At 37.3% G+C, this 17,551-nt stretch overlaps 1 pseudogene; it reads left to right on the forward strand.

The window, feature by feature from the left end:
- The first annotated feature begins 242 nt into the window (after nt 1-242).
- Nucleotides 243-3,661, forward strand: LOC100687954 (annotated as a pseudogene).
- Nucleotides 3,662-17,551: the final 13,890 nt, after the last annotated feature.

The raw sequence follows: 17,551 nt of genomic DNA on the forward strand, positions 1-17,551 counted from the left end.
AGCCCAAGATGTGACCTTTTCTTTTTTTTTTTTAAATATTTTTTTTTCTTTATTTATTTATGATAGTCACACAGAGAGAGAGAGAGAGAGGGGGGCAGAGACATAGGCAGAGGGAGAAGCAGGCTCCATGCACCGGGAGCCCGACGTGGGATTCGATCCCGGGTCTCCAGGATCGCGCCCTGGGCCAAAGGCAGACGCCAAACCGCTGCGCCACCCAGGGATCCCCAGATGTGACCTTTTCAATGGAGAGTGAAAGCATTAGTCCTCCTCTCAGCCTTACCTTATCCTCTGTGGACCCTGAAATACTTTCATTCTCAGGACTCAGGGAGGCCTGCTCCCAATAGTACCTGCTGCCTCATAGAGCACTCTAGTCCCAAGTACATGCAGCCCACTGGTTGAATCCAAGCCATGGCCCCCCAAAGGGTCCTGGACCCCCAGGGATGGAGAAGACCCTGATCAGAGTGAGGCATCTTCAGAAGAAGAGTCAAGAGTGGATCAGGAACTCTCAAGAGAGAATGAGGCTGGGTACCAGGAAGATGGGAACCCTTCTTTTTTTTTTTTTAATTTTTTTTTTAATTTTTATTTATTTATGATAGTCACAGAGAGAGAGAGAGAGAGAGAGAGAGAGAGGCAGAGACACAGGCAGAGGGAGAAGCAGGCTCCATGCACCGGGAGCCCGATGTGGGATTCGATCCTGGGTCTCCAGGATCGCGCCCTGGGCCAAAGACAGGCGCTAAACCGCTGCGCCACCCAGGGATCCCGGAACCCTTCTTTTCTTCTCATTCCATCTGCTTGCAACTGCCAGGGAACTCCTGGAATCCCTGAAGGACCTTACTCTGAGGGAGGAGATAGCTCTTCTAGCAACTTTTGCCACCATTGTACCTCTCCAGTTTAGGGGGGAAGATGAAGAGTTGGAAGAGGAATATGATGAGGAGGAACCTCTTAAGTTCCCCAGTGATTTTTCACGTGTGCCCAGTGGGAAGAAACCTCCAACCCAGAAACAGCGGCACCACATTCTGACCAAGGAGGATACTCGGGAGGTGGATGCAGAGATCCCAGATCCTCTGGCCCACATCGGCTGGGCCAGAAACAAAGTCAGACAGATAAGCGCAGAGACCTGGGATTATGGGGAGCAGAAGAACTGTGTCAGCTTGGACAGGCAGGCTTCTGGTGGCTGATTGAACTGCTGGTATTGGTGGTAGAGTACTTGGAAACTTGTGACCATCTCATCTATGCATGCAAGCAGCTGAAAGGCAGTGATGTGGACCTTTTTCGAGTCTGGTTGGGAGTCTGAGCAGGGCGGCTGAGGGCCTGGGCCCAGGTGATGTTCCAATTTTTGAGCCAACGATGTTGCTATGGGGCAGGGCTGTTCACCTGTTGTCTTAGGCTACTGGTGCTTTGCTACTCCTGGTTCTGGCCCTCTTGTTGGGCTGTCTACAGTTTGGTGGGACTGGATGACCGGTTAGGCTGGAGGGGTAAAGCCAGTTGGCTCTTTTTTTGGCTGGGTTTTCCCACCTTGCAGCATTGCCTGATTCTGTTAAGAGATAGCAGGCCATTGCAGCAGTTGGTAAAAATGTTTCAGTAGGGTTGGCTGGAGTTGCCTTGGGTCAAGCCAAGGACTAACAGGCAGGAGAATGCACCTGTAGCTGGTGGTCACAACTGCCAGCCTTAAGAAGAAGTAGCTCGACTCTTGACCATGGCTGGGGTTTCTGAGGATAAGCTAAACCCTTTTCATGTGTTGGGGGTTGAAGCCACAGCATCAGATGTTGAACTGAAGAAGGCCTATAGGCAGCTGGCAATGATGTTCATACTGACAAAAATCATCATCCCCGGGCTGAGGAGGCCTTCAAGGTTTTGTGGGCAGCTTGGGACTTTGTCAGCAACCCTGAAAGGTGGAAAGAATATGAAATGAAACGAATGGTAGAGAATGAGCTAAGCTGGTCAGTGAATGAATTTCTGTCCAAGCTGCAGGATGACCTCAAAGAAGCAATGGAGAAAAAAAAAAAAAGAAGAAGAAGAAGAAAGAAGAAGAAAAGAAGAAGAAAGAAGAAGAAAGAAGAAGAAGAAGAAAGAAGAAGAAGAAGAAGAAGAAGAGAAGAAGAAGAAGAAGAAGAAGAAGAAGAAGAAGAAGAAGAAGAAGAAGAAGAAGAAGAAGAAGAAGAAGAAGAAATAATGAATACTGTGATGTGCAGCCGATACCAAGGAATGCATAGGAGGTTTGAAATTGACCAGGAACCTAAGGAGGAGGAGGAGGAGGAGGAGGAGGAAAAAGAAGAAAGAAAAGAAGAAAGAAGAAGAAAGAAGAAATGAATACTGTGATGTGCAGCCGATACCAAGGAATGCATAGAAGGATTGAAATTGACCGGGAACCTAAGAGTGCCAGATACTGTGCTGAGTGTAATGGACTGCATCTTGCTGAGGAAGGAGACTTTTGGGCAGAGTCAAGCATGTTGGGCCTCAAGATCACCTATTTTGCACTGATGGATGGAAAGGTGTATATCACAGAATGGGCTGGATGCCAGCATGTGGGAATTTCCCCAGATACCCAGAGTCCCCTATCACATCTCCTTTGGTTCTCAGATTCCAGGCACCAGTGGTCGGCAGAGAGAAACCCCAGATGCCCCTCCTGCTGACTTTCAGGATTTCTTGAGCAGGATCTTTCAAGTAATCCCAGGCTAGATGTCCAATGGGAAATTATTTGCAGCTCCTCAGCCTGGCCCTGGGGCCACTGCAGCCTCTAAGCCCAACAGCACACTACCCAAAGGAGAAGCCAAACTGAAGTGGCGGAAGAAAGTGAGGAGGCCCTTTCAATGTTGACACCCCTTCTCTTCTTTCCTCAGATCAATGTCAGGCAGTCAGAAGAGCTGTGTATAGCACAGGATGGAGTTTTGATTGTTTATTTTTATTTAAAAAAGAAAATTTTAATCTCAAAAGAAAGAAAATTAATCTTACCTAGGTCTTCCCATAACCAGTTACAATCACCCCTCAGACAAATGAATGCATAGTAAAAATTAAATTAATTGTAGTTCACAGTGGAAGCCATAAAGAGACTAACCTGTTAGTTCAGAGAGAACTGATTGATAAAGAAATTGTGTTAATAGTGTCAATTTGTGAGAGCAAAACAGCAACCAGAAAGAACACTGTGATTTCTGAAATTGTGTACCTTAACATGTTCTATTGACTCTGAGTGTTTGGGGTGGTGGTAGAGGTCCTCTGATTGTTTTCATTAGTAGTAGAATATATGACTGTAAACTCTGACAGAGCACTATACAAAAGCTTTCCATCCCTAGAGACTTGATTTATCTTTTAGGGTCAAAGAACAGATGGTGATAATACATGGTTTATATGTATATTTTTTGATTTATTAAAAATTTCTAGTCTATGGTCATTCTTAATAAATCTATTTTTCTAGTCAACAGTCAGATTCACTTACCATATAATTCTCTATTGCAACTATTCTTTTTTAATTTTGTTATTTATTTATGAGAGACAGAGAGAGAGGCAGAGACATAGGCAGAGGGAGAAGCAGGCTCCCTATAGGGAGCCTGATGTGAAACTCAATCCCAGGACTGGAATCATGCCCTGAGCCAAAGGCAGACGCCCAACCACTGAGCAACCCTGGTGCCTCTCTACTGTAACTATTATAGAACTATGAAGGAAATACTAGGTATGAAATTTGAGCATTGCCCTAATCAGAAGAGAGAATTGAAAATTTTCATAAGCCTATTTAAAATGCTCTAGGGTCTTTAATAAAAGTGCTAACATAACACAAAGTATGCTATTTAACATATTTACACACTAAATATCCCCTAATGTCATACAAATGCTAGATGTTACCAGAAACTGGTTTATAGTCCATGTTATTAAAATCTCATATTTCCCACTTCATAAATAATTTCAGAGGCACTTTTCGCCAGCAAGTGACTATAAAGTGCTGGTATTTTTTTTATCCTTTTTAAATACATTTCAAAATTTAACACAGTGGGAAATTGCTCCTCTGTTGGAAATTACATATAGATGTGCTAAGCAAATGAAATTGAGTTGTCTTTGAAATCGAATATATTAATTTCTTCCAGTTTTATTGAGTTACAATTAACAAATAAAAATTTTATATATATATTTTTAATTTTATGTATTTAAAGTACACAACTTGATGTTTTTGTAGGCTTATATATTGTGAAATAATCACAGTTAGGCTAATAAACATATCCATCACCTCACATAGTTATCATTTTCTTGTTTTGTTTTTGTGTGTATGGTAAAAGAACACTAAAGATCTACCCACTTAGTAAATTTCAGGTATATAATACAGTATTGTTAATTTTGGTCACATTTTGCATAACTAAAAATTTATACCCTTTGACCATCACCTCCCTGTTTTTAACTCCCCCTAGCAACCACCGTTCTACTCTCTGTTTTTATGAGTTTGATTATTTATATTCCATATGTAAATGAGATCAGGCAGTATTTGTCTTTTTGTGTCTTGCATATTACACTATTTTCACAAATGGCAGGATTTCCTTCTTAATACATACACACACAGAAATATTATATTTACCACATTTCTTTATCCATTCATCTGCCAGTAGAAATTTAGGTTTCTTCCATATCTTGGCTATTGTGAATAGCGCTGCAGTGAAAATTGGAGTGCTGATAACCCCTTTGAGATGCTGGTTTCCTTTTCTTTTTCTTTTTCTTTTTTTACTTATTTGACAGCGAGAAAGAGCACAAGCAGGGAAAGCAGCAGGCAGAGGGACAGGGAGAAGCAGGCTGAGCAGGGAACCTGATGTGAGGCTGATCCCTGGACCCTGGGATCATGACCTAAGCTGAAGGCAGATGCTTATGCAACTGAGCCACCCGGGTGCCCCAAGATACTGATTTCATTTCTTTTGTATATATACCCAGAAGTGGCATTGTGGTTCACTTTTTATTTTTTTTTAATTTAAATTCAATTTGCCAGCATATAGTATAACACCCAGTGCTCAGTCTATCAATATTTTTTCATTTTTTGAGGAACCTTCATATACTGTATAATGGTTTTAACAATTTACATTCCCATAAATAGTGTACAAGGGTTCCCTTTGTTCCACATTGTAGCCAACACTTGTTATTTTTTGTTTTGCTAATGGCCATTCTAACAGGTGTTAGGTGATGTCTCATTGTAGTTTTAATTTCCCTTTTCCTGATCATTAGTGAAATTGAGCACCTTTTCATATACCTATTGGTCATTTGTATGTTTTTTTTTTTTTTGAGAAGTATTTATTCAGATCCTTTACTTGGTAATTTTTTAATCGGGTTATTTGTTTTTCTGCTATTGAGCTGTTTGAGTTACTTATATGTTTTGGATATTAACCACTTATATGATATATGGTCTGCTATTTTCCCCCATTCTGTAGGTTACCTTTTCATTCTGTCATTTGTTTCCTTGGCCATGCAGAAGCCTTTTAGTCTGATGCAAACCCGCTTGCCTATGTTTTCTTTTGTTGCCTGTGCTTTCAGTGTCATATCCAAATCATTGCCCAGACCAATATCAAGAAGCTTTTCCCCTATGTTTTCTTCTAGTAGTATTACAGTTGCAGGTCTTAGGTTTAAGTCTTTAATCCATTTTACGTTGTGTTTTGTATATGGTATGAGTTAAGGGTTCAATTTCATCTCTCTTTATGTGTATATCCAGTTTTCCCAACACAGTTTATTGAAGAGACTACCGTTTTGCCATTTTGTTTTTATGGCACCCTTATTGAATATTAATTGAGTATGGAGACATTGATTTATTTCTGGGCCCTATTCTGTCCAATGAGCTATGTGTCCATCTTTATGCTAGTACCATATAGCTTTATGATGTATTTCAAAATCAGTGTGATGCCTCTATATTTATTCTTCTTGCTCAAGATTCTTTTGGCTTTTTGGAGTCTTTTGTGATTCTATATGAATTTTAGTAATTGTTTTTTTCTAGTTCTGTTAAGAATGCCATTGAGATTTGGATAGAGATTGCATTGAATTAAATTTGTAGATCACTTTTGGTAGTATGGACATTTTAACAATATTAATTCTTCCAATCCATGAATATGAGATGTCTTTCCATTTACCTCTACTTTAATTTTATTTATGATGTTAACTAAAGCAAATTAAATTCCATACTGTAGGATGTCAACCTGATTTAAAACTTGTAGTTTAATGTTAAAAATAAATATTGTTTTAAATAACACATTTAAAAAAAATAACACATTAAATTAAGTTAACAAGGGCAGCCCGGGTGGCAAAGTGGTTTAGCGCCACCTGCAGCCAGGGTTGTGATCCTGGATACCTGGGATCAAGTCCCACGTCGGGCTCCCTGCATGGAGCCTGCTTCTCCCTCTGCCTGTGTCTCTGCCTCTCTCTCTGTGTCTCTCATGAATAAATAAATAAAATCTTTAAAAAATATTAGATTAACAATAGGTTAATCAGCTTGTATCAATTGAATGATCAAGTTACATTCGTTTGAAGATGACTCATTTATACATACAAACCACGGAGTATTGTTGATTTCACAAGTGTACTTAATTTCATTTAGCTTACATACACATATAAACAGATCACAAAATATTTACTATATCTGTCCTAAATATCCATTTAATAAAAATACTGCAAGTATTACCACTTCAGTAATTCTCCTTACTTCTCTAACTATAGAAATAATTGGGGTCTTTTTTCAATGGCAAGTTTATATTATAGAATGTTTTCAAGGTTTCAGATTTCAAACAGCAGTGAATACTATTCCAGGCAGTAATTCCTCAGAAGCATGGTCATAAAGGGGTAGTAATTATAAAAGTCAATCCATTGACTCTCTAATCATCTCACATGCCTACAGTGACACTCAAAAATTTTTGAGCCTGGTCATAAAGGGGTAGTAATTATAAAAGTCAATCCATTGACTCTCTAATGATCTCACATGCCTACAGTGACACTCAAAATTTTTTGAGCCTTGGAACAATACCATGAATAAATTGGTCTTTTAATCAGAACCTATTCAACCAGACAGATCGACAATTGAATTGAATTTGAAATCAGTTTAGTTCTGTCAGCATAACAGTACACAGTCTTCAGCGAGTCTTCTTTACTTTGTGTATCAGTCAAGAGTGGCAATGCAAGGACCTAAAACAGTGGAATTAGGACTGTCTTTATACAACTAAATTGATTTTAGAAACCAACATATCCAAAGAATCCTTTAGCATCAGCAACATAGAGTAAAATGTCTCATTAATCTGGGCACAACCTGTTGTCTCCTGAAGCAATGTCAACACAGACTCTAGTGGGATCCCTGTGTGGCACAGCGGTTTAGCGCGCCTGCCTTTGGCCCAGGGCGCGATCCTGGAGACCCAGAATTGAATCCCATGTCAGGCTCCCCGTGCATGGAGCCTGCTTCTCCCTCTGCCTATGTCTCTGCCTCTCTCTCTCTCTCTGTGACTATCATAAAAAAAAAAAAAATAAAAGACTCTAGCAATGGTGTCTTAGAATAAAGCATAATGGCAGTACATATGGAGTTGCAGGTCATTATGTTGTATGCTGCAGTGATGTAGTCATGAAGGAAACTCTGAAGAAGGCATCTCACTGCATATAGAAAGCCTACCAAGGGAAATGTCAATATCTTAAACTGGACTGATAAGTCTTAGTATCACAGAGACCAGGTGAGTGCATGGTTTTAAAATACATCTGGGGATCCCTGGGTGGCTCAGCGGTTTTAGCACCTGCCTTCGGACCAGGGTGTGATCCTGGAGTCCTGGGATCAAGTCCCACGTCAGGCTTCTGCATGGAGCCTGCTTCTCTCTCTGCCTGTGTCTGCCTCTCTCTCTCTCTCTCTCTCTCATAAATAAAATCTTAAAAAAAATAAAATACATCTGAAGGGATACCTCAGTAGTTGAGCGTTTGCCTTTGGCTCAGAGCGTGATCCTGGAATTCCGGGATCGAGTCCCCCAATCGGGCTTCCTGCATGGAGCCTGCTTCTCCCTCTACCTATGTCTCTGCCTCTCTCTCTTTCTGTGTCTTTCTCATGAATAAATAAATAAAATCTTAAAAAAAAATACATCTGAAAATTCTTGGACACTCTGCCCCTCAAGAGATTACTTCTAATTTCTCACCTCACTCCCTTTTGAATATAGAAGGGCCTTAGTTAACAACATCTAATAAAGAGAATGTAGCTGAAGTGATGCTATATAACTTCTGAGGCTAGATTAGACAAGGTTGTAAAACTAACAAACTGGCTTGCTGAGCATACTTCCCTTTTGGAACAAAGTACTACAGTATATAGAAGCCTAATCCACATAGAGAGACCATGTGTAGGTTTTTCTCTTGTTAGCCCCTGCTGAAGTCCCAATCAACAACCAATATCAACCACTAGATATATAAGAAAGGCTTTGAGATGGTTCCAGCTTCAGCCATCATTCAAGTACAACATCATGAGAGATTCTAAGTCAATCTCTGCCAAGCTGAGCTCAAGGCAATCCCTAAAACTGTAATGGAATAATAATTAACTTTTAATTTTTTTTTTGTTTTTTTTTTAACTTTTAATTATTATTCCTGTTTAACACCACTATCAACAGACCACATTGTTAATCAGGAAGAGATAATTGAAACAATGGGACATATACAAGGGTAGTAGCTTTTATTTTATTTTTTATTTTTTATTTTTTTATTTTTTTTTTTGGGTAGTAGCTTTTAGAGATGACTTGTGAGAACATTCCTTCTGAAGCTAGCAGGTTTCCCTGTTATCATCCAAGGATTAAAGCGAATTTCGTCTCCATCAGAGACAATGAGATATAAATCATGTAAAAGAATGAGAGATTGAGAATAATGGCCACCTGCCTTGTGTATTGTTTCCATAATATGGAGGAAGTTGATTTGTTGAAATTTAAGAAATGGATAAAGAGTAATAATTTTTCCATTCATGAGAGTGTAACTTCACCCTTTGTCATTAGTATTCTAAGCACCTTGACAGGTATAGTATTCCAGTACATAGGGTATATCCATATATAATACTACTATAGAACTAACCACTTAATCATATTTTGTATATTAATCTATATGCTTATACTCCATGCTTTTTTAAAAAAAGGATTTGGGTAAACTTAAAAGAATATGGAAGATCAGAAAATGAATGAGTTTAGAAAAAATTGTGGCAAGAGAAAACAAAATTTAGGGTTTGTACAAAGCATGCCCATGAATTAGGCTAGAATCCACTCAGTTATGACTTAACATGCGTGGGCCAGAAATTTGTTCTATATACAGTATTAATGTTCTATATATAGTATTAAGTTTAGACAATTATATAATTCAAAAGGCCCAACAAATCAAATCAAATAATTACTCAAGAGCACTTGCTCCTTGAACTACAAAAATGTGACATTTTTCCTGAGGGGACTGTCCAAACATAAGACATTATCACTATAATGAATCTCTTTTCAATTATTATGTTAACAAAGTCCAGAATATATATTTCATTTTGTTTTGTCTTTCTTTTGTTTTTCTTTCTTATGGTTTAAATGATGTGATACCTTTTTATTTAAGAAAATAGGAAATCATAAAGTAAGTTTTTTCCACACGAAAAATCAGGGAAGGCTTTCTGTGATGGAAAAGTGTGACACTGTTGCCATATGTTGAGCAATTAAAAGTTATGTTTTATCTAGAGAAATATGTTTGAAACATGAATAATGGTGGGGATGGAGTTGAGAGGTTCATTCCAAAAAAAAAAAAAAAAAAAAAGGAATGATAGAAGGGTATATAAGCTAAGGCTCCTCTATCATTTCGGTCATATTAAAGATAAGATATATGTAACCAGGTTTTTGTCTAGAAATTTCCTACATTAATGCTATTGGGTATACTTTGGAAGTAGATGAAATTAATGAGGTGAATTATCGTTGCAAACTCTGAATTTTTCATCCCTATCTCTACCTAAATTCTACACAGAATTCTCTCTACTAAAAAGTTTGGCTGCCAGAAGTGAAATGTTAAAAAAGGAAGAAAATTCTGTCACTAACAGTTTTCTCAGAAATATGACAATAACAACTTCCTGCATTTTGTATAATTACATTCATAATTAGAGGGAAAATGATCAAAACTTTTTACTTATAAGCCAAACCCATTTCCTAAAGGTCATATACATTGACTAATATTAGGATTTAAAAATGAAAACATTGTGGCTTCTTTATACTTTGTACAAGCAGAAAATTAACAGTGAGGTAAAACTAAAACAAGAATAATTGAAAATTAATGAAAGACTGGTGGCTGCAGTGGGGAGTGTATTGACAATGGGTCTTTCCAAGAAATCTGTGATTTTGCAGTGCAAGTCTCATACCTGCCCTCCTCACCACAGTTCCCTGTGTTCGTGCGAAATGATGTCACAGTCCTCTGGAGAGACCAGATCCTCTCCCCTGACTTACTGCTGTTTCGGTATGGCTGTTTGGAAATATGTTCCTGTTGCTGCCACGATCTCCAGATGCATTGGGAATATTGATTTTTCATTGTGTTCTTTCAAACTGGCCATTTCTCTGGCAGTCTATTTCAGTGGATGTAGTAGAACAAATTGTATTATCCAAACACAGGGAAATAAAATCACAGCTGGGCGGACTCTCAGCAGCAGGTATCTCATCGTGAGTACTCCGTACTGTCTGGCTGATTGTGCCCTAAGCTATCAGAATGCCGAGAAACTTCTGTCACAGATCCCACTGTGAACTGGAATGACAGGACTTCTGTGATCTCAAATGAGAAGACTCGGAGATTAGTCTCTGCACGGCCCTTGAAGCCTCCTTTCCTCAACCTAACCTTGCTCAGAGTTTGAGTTGGTGACATGTTTACCTTTATTCTCTTCCCTTAGGAAATAGTGACATTCTCCTCCCTCACTACTGTGAAAACACCGGTGCCCAGGGTGTTTATTGGTCCCTTCATATGCAGCACTGTGGCATACAGGTGGGTTATTTTGAGAGAGGCACAGGAAAATTCTCTTTTGCCCAAATAAATGTTTCTATTTTATTTTTTTTCTATTTTATTTTAATTTAATGAATGGAATGTGGTAAAATAATTGCATAGGGTAAAGTGGCAATGTTAAAGTCGTGATATATTTTTCCCTCCATAAATCCAATATGATGAATAATGTGAGCCTGACTAAATGGCAGACACTCTCTTGTTGGAGACCAAGAGCATCACACATTTTGAACAGGAGTGCAAGTTATAGAGCAAAATATGCCATAGTGAGGGTGGGTGACATTACGAAAATAGCAAATAACAGTTATCTGAGTGGGTTTGTCACCCTAGCAAGATGTGATTGCCCTTGTTTCTGTCATGCCTACTTCCAGACTTTGACTCATGTCTTTACTGTACTCACCAAGCTGAACTCCTAAGTGAGGCCCAAGATGTTCTATAACTAAACTGCTTTCAGAACAAATGGCATAACCCATAACAAATTAGTACTGGCTTATAACCCAAAATATAAAACAAATATCCATGAGTCCATACTAAAATAAATAAATGATTGAATAAATACATTGGGGAAAAGAGACAAATCTTCTATATCAGAAAAGTAGTGTATTTCCCTACACACTACTACTTATACCTTACTGTCCAGAACTGTCTGAGAAGGGGACCTCTCATGGCAAGGGATCTTGGAGAAGCAAATATTTAAGCTAAACATGTTGCCTGGACAACATAATGGTTTTCTTACCTATGTTTTCTTTTAGGAATTTTTTGGTTGGGGTCTCACATTCCCATTTTTTTTTTAAAGATTTTACTTTTTGGGATGCCTGGGTGGATCAGTGGTTGGGCATATGCCTTCGGCTCAGAGCATGATCCTGGAGTCCAGATTCGAGTCCCACATCGGGTTCGCACGCTCTCTCTCTCTCTCTCTGTCTCTCATGAATAAATAAATAAAATATCTTAAATAAAAAAAGATTTTATTTATTTATTCATGAGAGACACACAGAGAGAGGCAGAGACACAGGCAGAGGGAGAAGCAGGCTCCCTGCAGAGAGCCTGATGCAGGACTCCATTCTAGGACCCTGAGATCATGACCTGAGCTGAAGTCAGACAGTCTAACACTGAGCCACCCTTTAATTCATTTTGAGTTAATTTTTGTATATACAGTAAGATAGTGGTCTATGTTTTATTCTTTTACATGTGGCTGTCCAATTTTTCCAACACCATTTATTGAAGAGACTGTCTTATTTCCATTATATATTCTTGCATCCTTTGTCATAAATTAATAGACTAAATAACTGGTTTTATTAATGGACTCTCTGTCCTGTTCCAATGATCTATATGTTTCTTCTTGTGCCAGGACCATACTGTTTTGATTACCATAGCATTGTAGTAGCTCTTGAAATCTGGGATTGTGATACTTCCAGCTTTGATCGTCTTTCTCAAGATTGCTTTGGCTATTCAGGGCTTTTTGTGGTTCCATACAAATTTTGGAATTATTTGTTATATTTCTTTAAAAATGCTATTAGTATTTCAATAGGGATTGCATTGACTCTAGATTGCTTTTGGTAGTATGAACATTTTAAAAATATTCTTCCAATCCATGACATGCCTTTCCATTTGTGTGTATCATCTTCAATCTCTCTCATCAATGTCTTATAGTCACTGCTGTGGTTAAATTTATTCCTACATATTTTATTCTTTTTGGTGTAATTGTAAATGGGATAGTTTTCTTAATTTCTCTTTTATTCTTTTTGGTGTAATTGTAAATGGGATAGTTTTCTTAATTTCTCTTTCTGCTAATTTGTTATTAGTATATAGAAATGCAACAGATTTCTGAATATTAACTTTGTATATTTCAGCTTTACTGAATTCATTTATTCTAATAGTTTTTTGGTAAGGTCTTTAAGGTTTTCTAAATGTAGTATTATGTCATTGCAAACAAGAACAGTTTTATTACTTTCTTACCAATTTGAATGCCTTCAGTTTCTTGTCTGATTCCTACAGCTAGGATTTCTCGTACTATTTTGAATAAAAGTGGTAAGAGTGGATATCTTTGTCTTTTTCCTGATCGTGGAGGAAAAGCTTTCAGTTTCTCACCATTGAGGATGATGCCATGTATGGGTTTGTGAGTTCGTCATATATGGCCTTTATTATGTTGAGGTATGTTCCATCTAAACCCATTTTGTTGAGGGTTCTTATCATGAACGGATACAAGTGAATATATCATTTGTATTTTGTCAAATGTTTTCTGTGACATTTATTGAGATGATCATATGGTTTCATCTTTCCTTTTGCTACTAAGATGAATCATATTGATTTTTCAAATACTGAACCACCCTTATATACCTATAATAAACCTCACTTGATTGTGATGAATGATCCTCTTAATTTATTGTATGTGGTTTGCTAATATTTTGTTGAGGATTTTTGCATCTGTGTTCATCATGGGTATTGGCCTGTAGTTCTCTCTCGCTCGCTCTCGCTCTTTTTTTTTTCTTTCTTTTCTTTTCTTTTCTTTTTCTTTTTTTTTTTTTTTTTTTTTTTTTTTGTAGTGTCTTTGGTTTTGGTATCAGGGCAATGCTGATTTCCTAGAATGAATATACAAGTTTTGTTTATTCTCCTTTATTTTGTAATAATTTGAGAAGAGTAGATATTAACCCTTCTTTAAATGTGTGGTAGAATTCACCTGTGAAGCCATCTGGTCCTGGACTTCTATTTCTTGGGAGTTTTTTGATTATCAATTCAATTCTTGTTGTTGGTTTTTTAAATTTAAAAACCACTTCACATTTGTATTTTTCAAAAACCACATTGGTGAATGTCCAGTTAACTAACCCCCCCTTTTTTTTTTTAATTTTTATTTGTTTATGACAGTCACAGAGAGAGAGAGAGAGGCAGAGACACAGGCAGAGGGAGAAGCAGGCTCCATGCACCGGGAGCCCGACGTGGGATTCCATCCCGGGTCTCCAGGATCGCGCCCTGGGCCAAAGACATGCGCTAAACCACTGCGCCGCCCAGGGATCCCTAACTAACCCCTTTAATATATTTTTTCCTAGCAGCTGTTCTGCTATAGAATTCTCTGATTCTCCTGAGGTTACATATACCTTATTTGGTTTGTCAGCATAATGTGTCCTTTGGACAGCTCATCCTCTGTACAGGTCATCTGTAAGATTATTCTACTTCCCTCCTTCTTTCCCCCTTTCTATTTCAAATTTTGTTAATTTTAATATACATAAATTCAGAAAATATAATAGTTAAATCTTATTTTGGCATGCTTTTTCAAAATATTCTTTTAATCTTAGATATACAGTTACACAAATTTATCAAGGCTTTTCCCAAAGTTCTCCTAATTATCACTGGTTGGCTGAAGCTTATCCTCTAGGTTATTCCTCAGTAAAGGCTCGTAGAAATTATGTCACCTAGGTTATTGAATGTATAAAAGTTTTTGTCTGTAGTCATTATATTTGAGGGTCACAAAAAAATTTTTTTGAGGGACAGCTTCCCCGGATAGAAAAGTATTGACTCAAACTTTCCTTTAGAAATATCTCATCGTTGGGACGCCTGGGTGGCTCAGCGGTTGGGTATCTATCTGTTTGGCTCAGGGCATGATTCCGGAGTCCCAGGACCAAGTCCCATATCGGGCTCCTTGCATGGAGCCTGCCTCTCTCTGCCTCTCTCTGTGTCTCTCATGAATAAATAAATCTTTTCTAAAAATCTCTCATAGTCTTAGTTCATTGTCTTCTGTCATTTAATGGTCTGCTGAAAAACATGATCCCAACCTGGGTTTCTTTACCTTTGCATTCTACCTAGATGAACAAAGAATTATTTCCTCATTTTAATACTTCATGATTTTACCAGGAAATGTCTTGAGATTTACTGTCCTGAATCATTTTTCATCAGGTGCATGGTGTTGCCATTCAAATGTATATTAAAATCTTTTTTATTTCAGGATTATTTTCTTAAATAATAGTTTTGAATATGTGTTGAATTGTTTCAGTCTTCCTTGATGACTCAACTTATGTACATATTGGAAATTTATGTACATATTGGACTTATTTCTGCTTAATTTTTTTAGTTCTGTGGGGGTTCTTTGTATTGGACTTGAAGAGTTTGAGAAATCAAAGATGATTCAATTTTGGAAAATATATAAAAGACATATAAATATATAAGTCCACATAAGTGGCTTAGAAAAGCAAAATAGTAACATCTTTACAGAAGCAGAAAAATCTTTTTTTTAAATATTTTATTTATTTATTTATTCATGAGAGACACAGAGAAAGAGAGAGAGAGGAACAGAGACACAGGCAGAGGGAGAGGCAGGCTCCAGGCCGGGAGCCCAATGTGGGACTCAATACTGGGTCTCCAGGATCACGCCCTGGGCCGAAGGCGGCGCTGAACTGCAGAGCCACCTGGGCTGCCCGAAAAATCTTTTTACAAAGATTTTTACAATTTTGTGATAAAAACAGGGTCAACTAAGAATATAAGGAAATCTCCTTAAACTAAATAAAAATTTCCATAAAATTCCTAAAAGAAATGTCATTCAGGTATGTTCCTTTTATTAGTTATTTTAGAAATATTTTCATATTTTATTATGGAAAATTTTAATAATAAGAGAGAAAACAGTATAATGGACCTCAATATTGTTTCCCCTGTACACCTACCCACTTTCTTCTTCTTTTTTTTTTTTTAAGATTTTATTCATTCATGAGAGACAGAGAGAGAGAGAGAGAGAAAGAGAGAGAGAGAGAGAGGCAGAGACACAGGTAGAAGGAGAACAGGCTCCATGCAGGGAGCTGGACTTGGGACTCATCCCAGGTCTCTAGGATCCCACCCCAGGCTGAACACGGCGCTAAACCGCTGAGCCACTGGGGGTGCCCCCTACCCACTTTATTAACAAATGTCCAATACATCCCCTATCTCACCCTATTGGGATTATTTTGAAGCAGATCCCAGTCATCATGTTATTCCATCTGTAGATATTTCTGAATGTACCTCTAAGTTAAAAACAAGTTAACAAGTTAACAACCTCTAAGTTAACAAGTTAACAACCTCTAAGTTAAAAACAAGACTCTAAAAATAAGAATATCCTATCACCCCTACATAGTAAGTAGAATGCCTTAATATCATACATATTGTAGCCTATACATTGCAATAGGTTATGTCCCTATACATTGCAATAGGTTATATCCCTAATTCTTTTTATTGATAGAATGCCTCTCTTTCCTTTATTTTCTTGCTGTTTATTTTCTGGGGAAAAAAACTGAAGGGTTTCTTCTATACTGTTGCACACAATCTGGATTTTGCTAATTGAATCCCTGTAGTTTAGTTTAATATGGTCCCTTGTCTCTTGTATTTTATGCAAATTCTTGATTAAATCTAGAACTTTCATTAGATTCTGATTTGCATTTTTAGCAAAACAGCTTCATAAATGGGATGATGTGCTGTTGTTAGAAAGCACAGAATATGTAGCACTCTGTTTCATAATAAGAGCCATTGATGGGCTTTCCCTTGTTCCATTATTTCATTAAGGATTGCAAAATGATGGTGTTCTAATTAAATTATTATTTTTTTCGTGTGTTAGCTAGAATGCCTTTATAAAGATGTACCTAAAGTTACAGTGAGTTCTAGAAAGGCCAGACTAATGCTTAATACTTTTATTTTCGAAGTGATGAATTTACTCCTTTACATTCTCCAAAGTTGACCAATGAATGTGATGAGGGGGGTGTGCGTGTGTGTGTATATGTGTGTGTTAGAAAGTACTCATGGATATAAACATTTTAAAACTTGTTTTTTTTTCCCATTCACTGTAGTAATTATTATTTATGTTTACAATGTCCCATTTTTTACAAAGTATGATTCTTTAATTGGTTTGTCATAATTTATATATTATTTAATAATCTTGTTTTCTATTATAAACAGATGTTTTGGGCTCACTGTCTATATTTTTATCGCCCAAATTTGTAATCTCCCATTTCTATAAGAAGACTTTATCTTATTGTTTTAAATCTCTTTTTTTACTTCAGTTCTTATAAACCTTGCTTTTCATTTAGTTCTCTGTTCTTTGCTGTGCTTTCTGTAGCAGTTATTCTATGTTCCTTGTAATTTCATCTTTATTTAACATATTTTTCTGTTCATTTTCTGAATTCTGTTGATTTACATCCCATGGCATCTTATTTTCAGGCTATCTCTACCTGTTTTCTGATTACCTTTTTTTTTTTTTTTTTTTTTTTTGGAATTCTTATATTTGTACTCCGTGATGTTCCTACATAACTATAAGTTCTTTTTCAAGCTTTTGTAATTTTTGTCTCTTTCCTTTTTTTAGTTCTTATTTTTGAAATTATTTTTAGGTGAGTTTTCCTATTATTTAAAGGAATCAATATTCCTCTCATTCAGGATTTATTCTGTGGTATCTTCGTGTGCAGGTAGAGCTTCCTCATTTACTGTTACTTGCATTTACATGGGGTAAATTTTCTAGACTTCCTAGTAGGAGACAAAGCAGAGGATACAGGGATGCAACAGGACATCATTATGAGTTTCAAAGCTCACATCTCTCTCTTCTGTCACTACAGGGAGTGTTTTATAATGTGTTAATTTCTATAGCCAGCACTGC

This window comes from Canis lupus, chromosome X (assembly GCF_011100685.1).
Source record: "Canis lupus familiaris isolate Mischka breed German Shepherd chromosome X, alternate assembly UU_Cfam_GSD_1.0, whole genome shotgun sequence".
Lineage (NCBI taxonomy): Eukaryota > Metazoa > Chordata > Mammalia > Carnivora > Canidae > Canis > Canis lupus.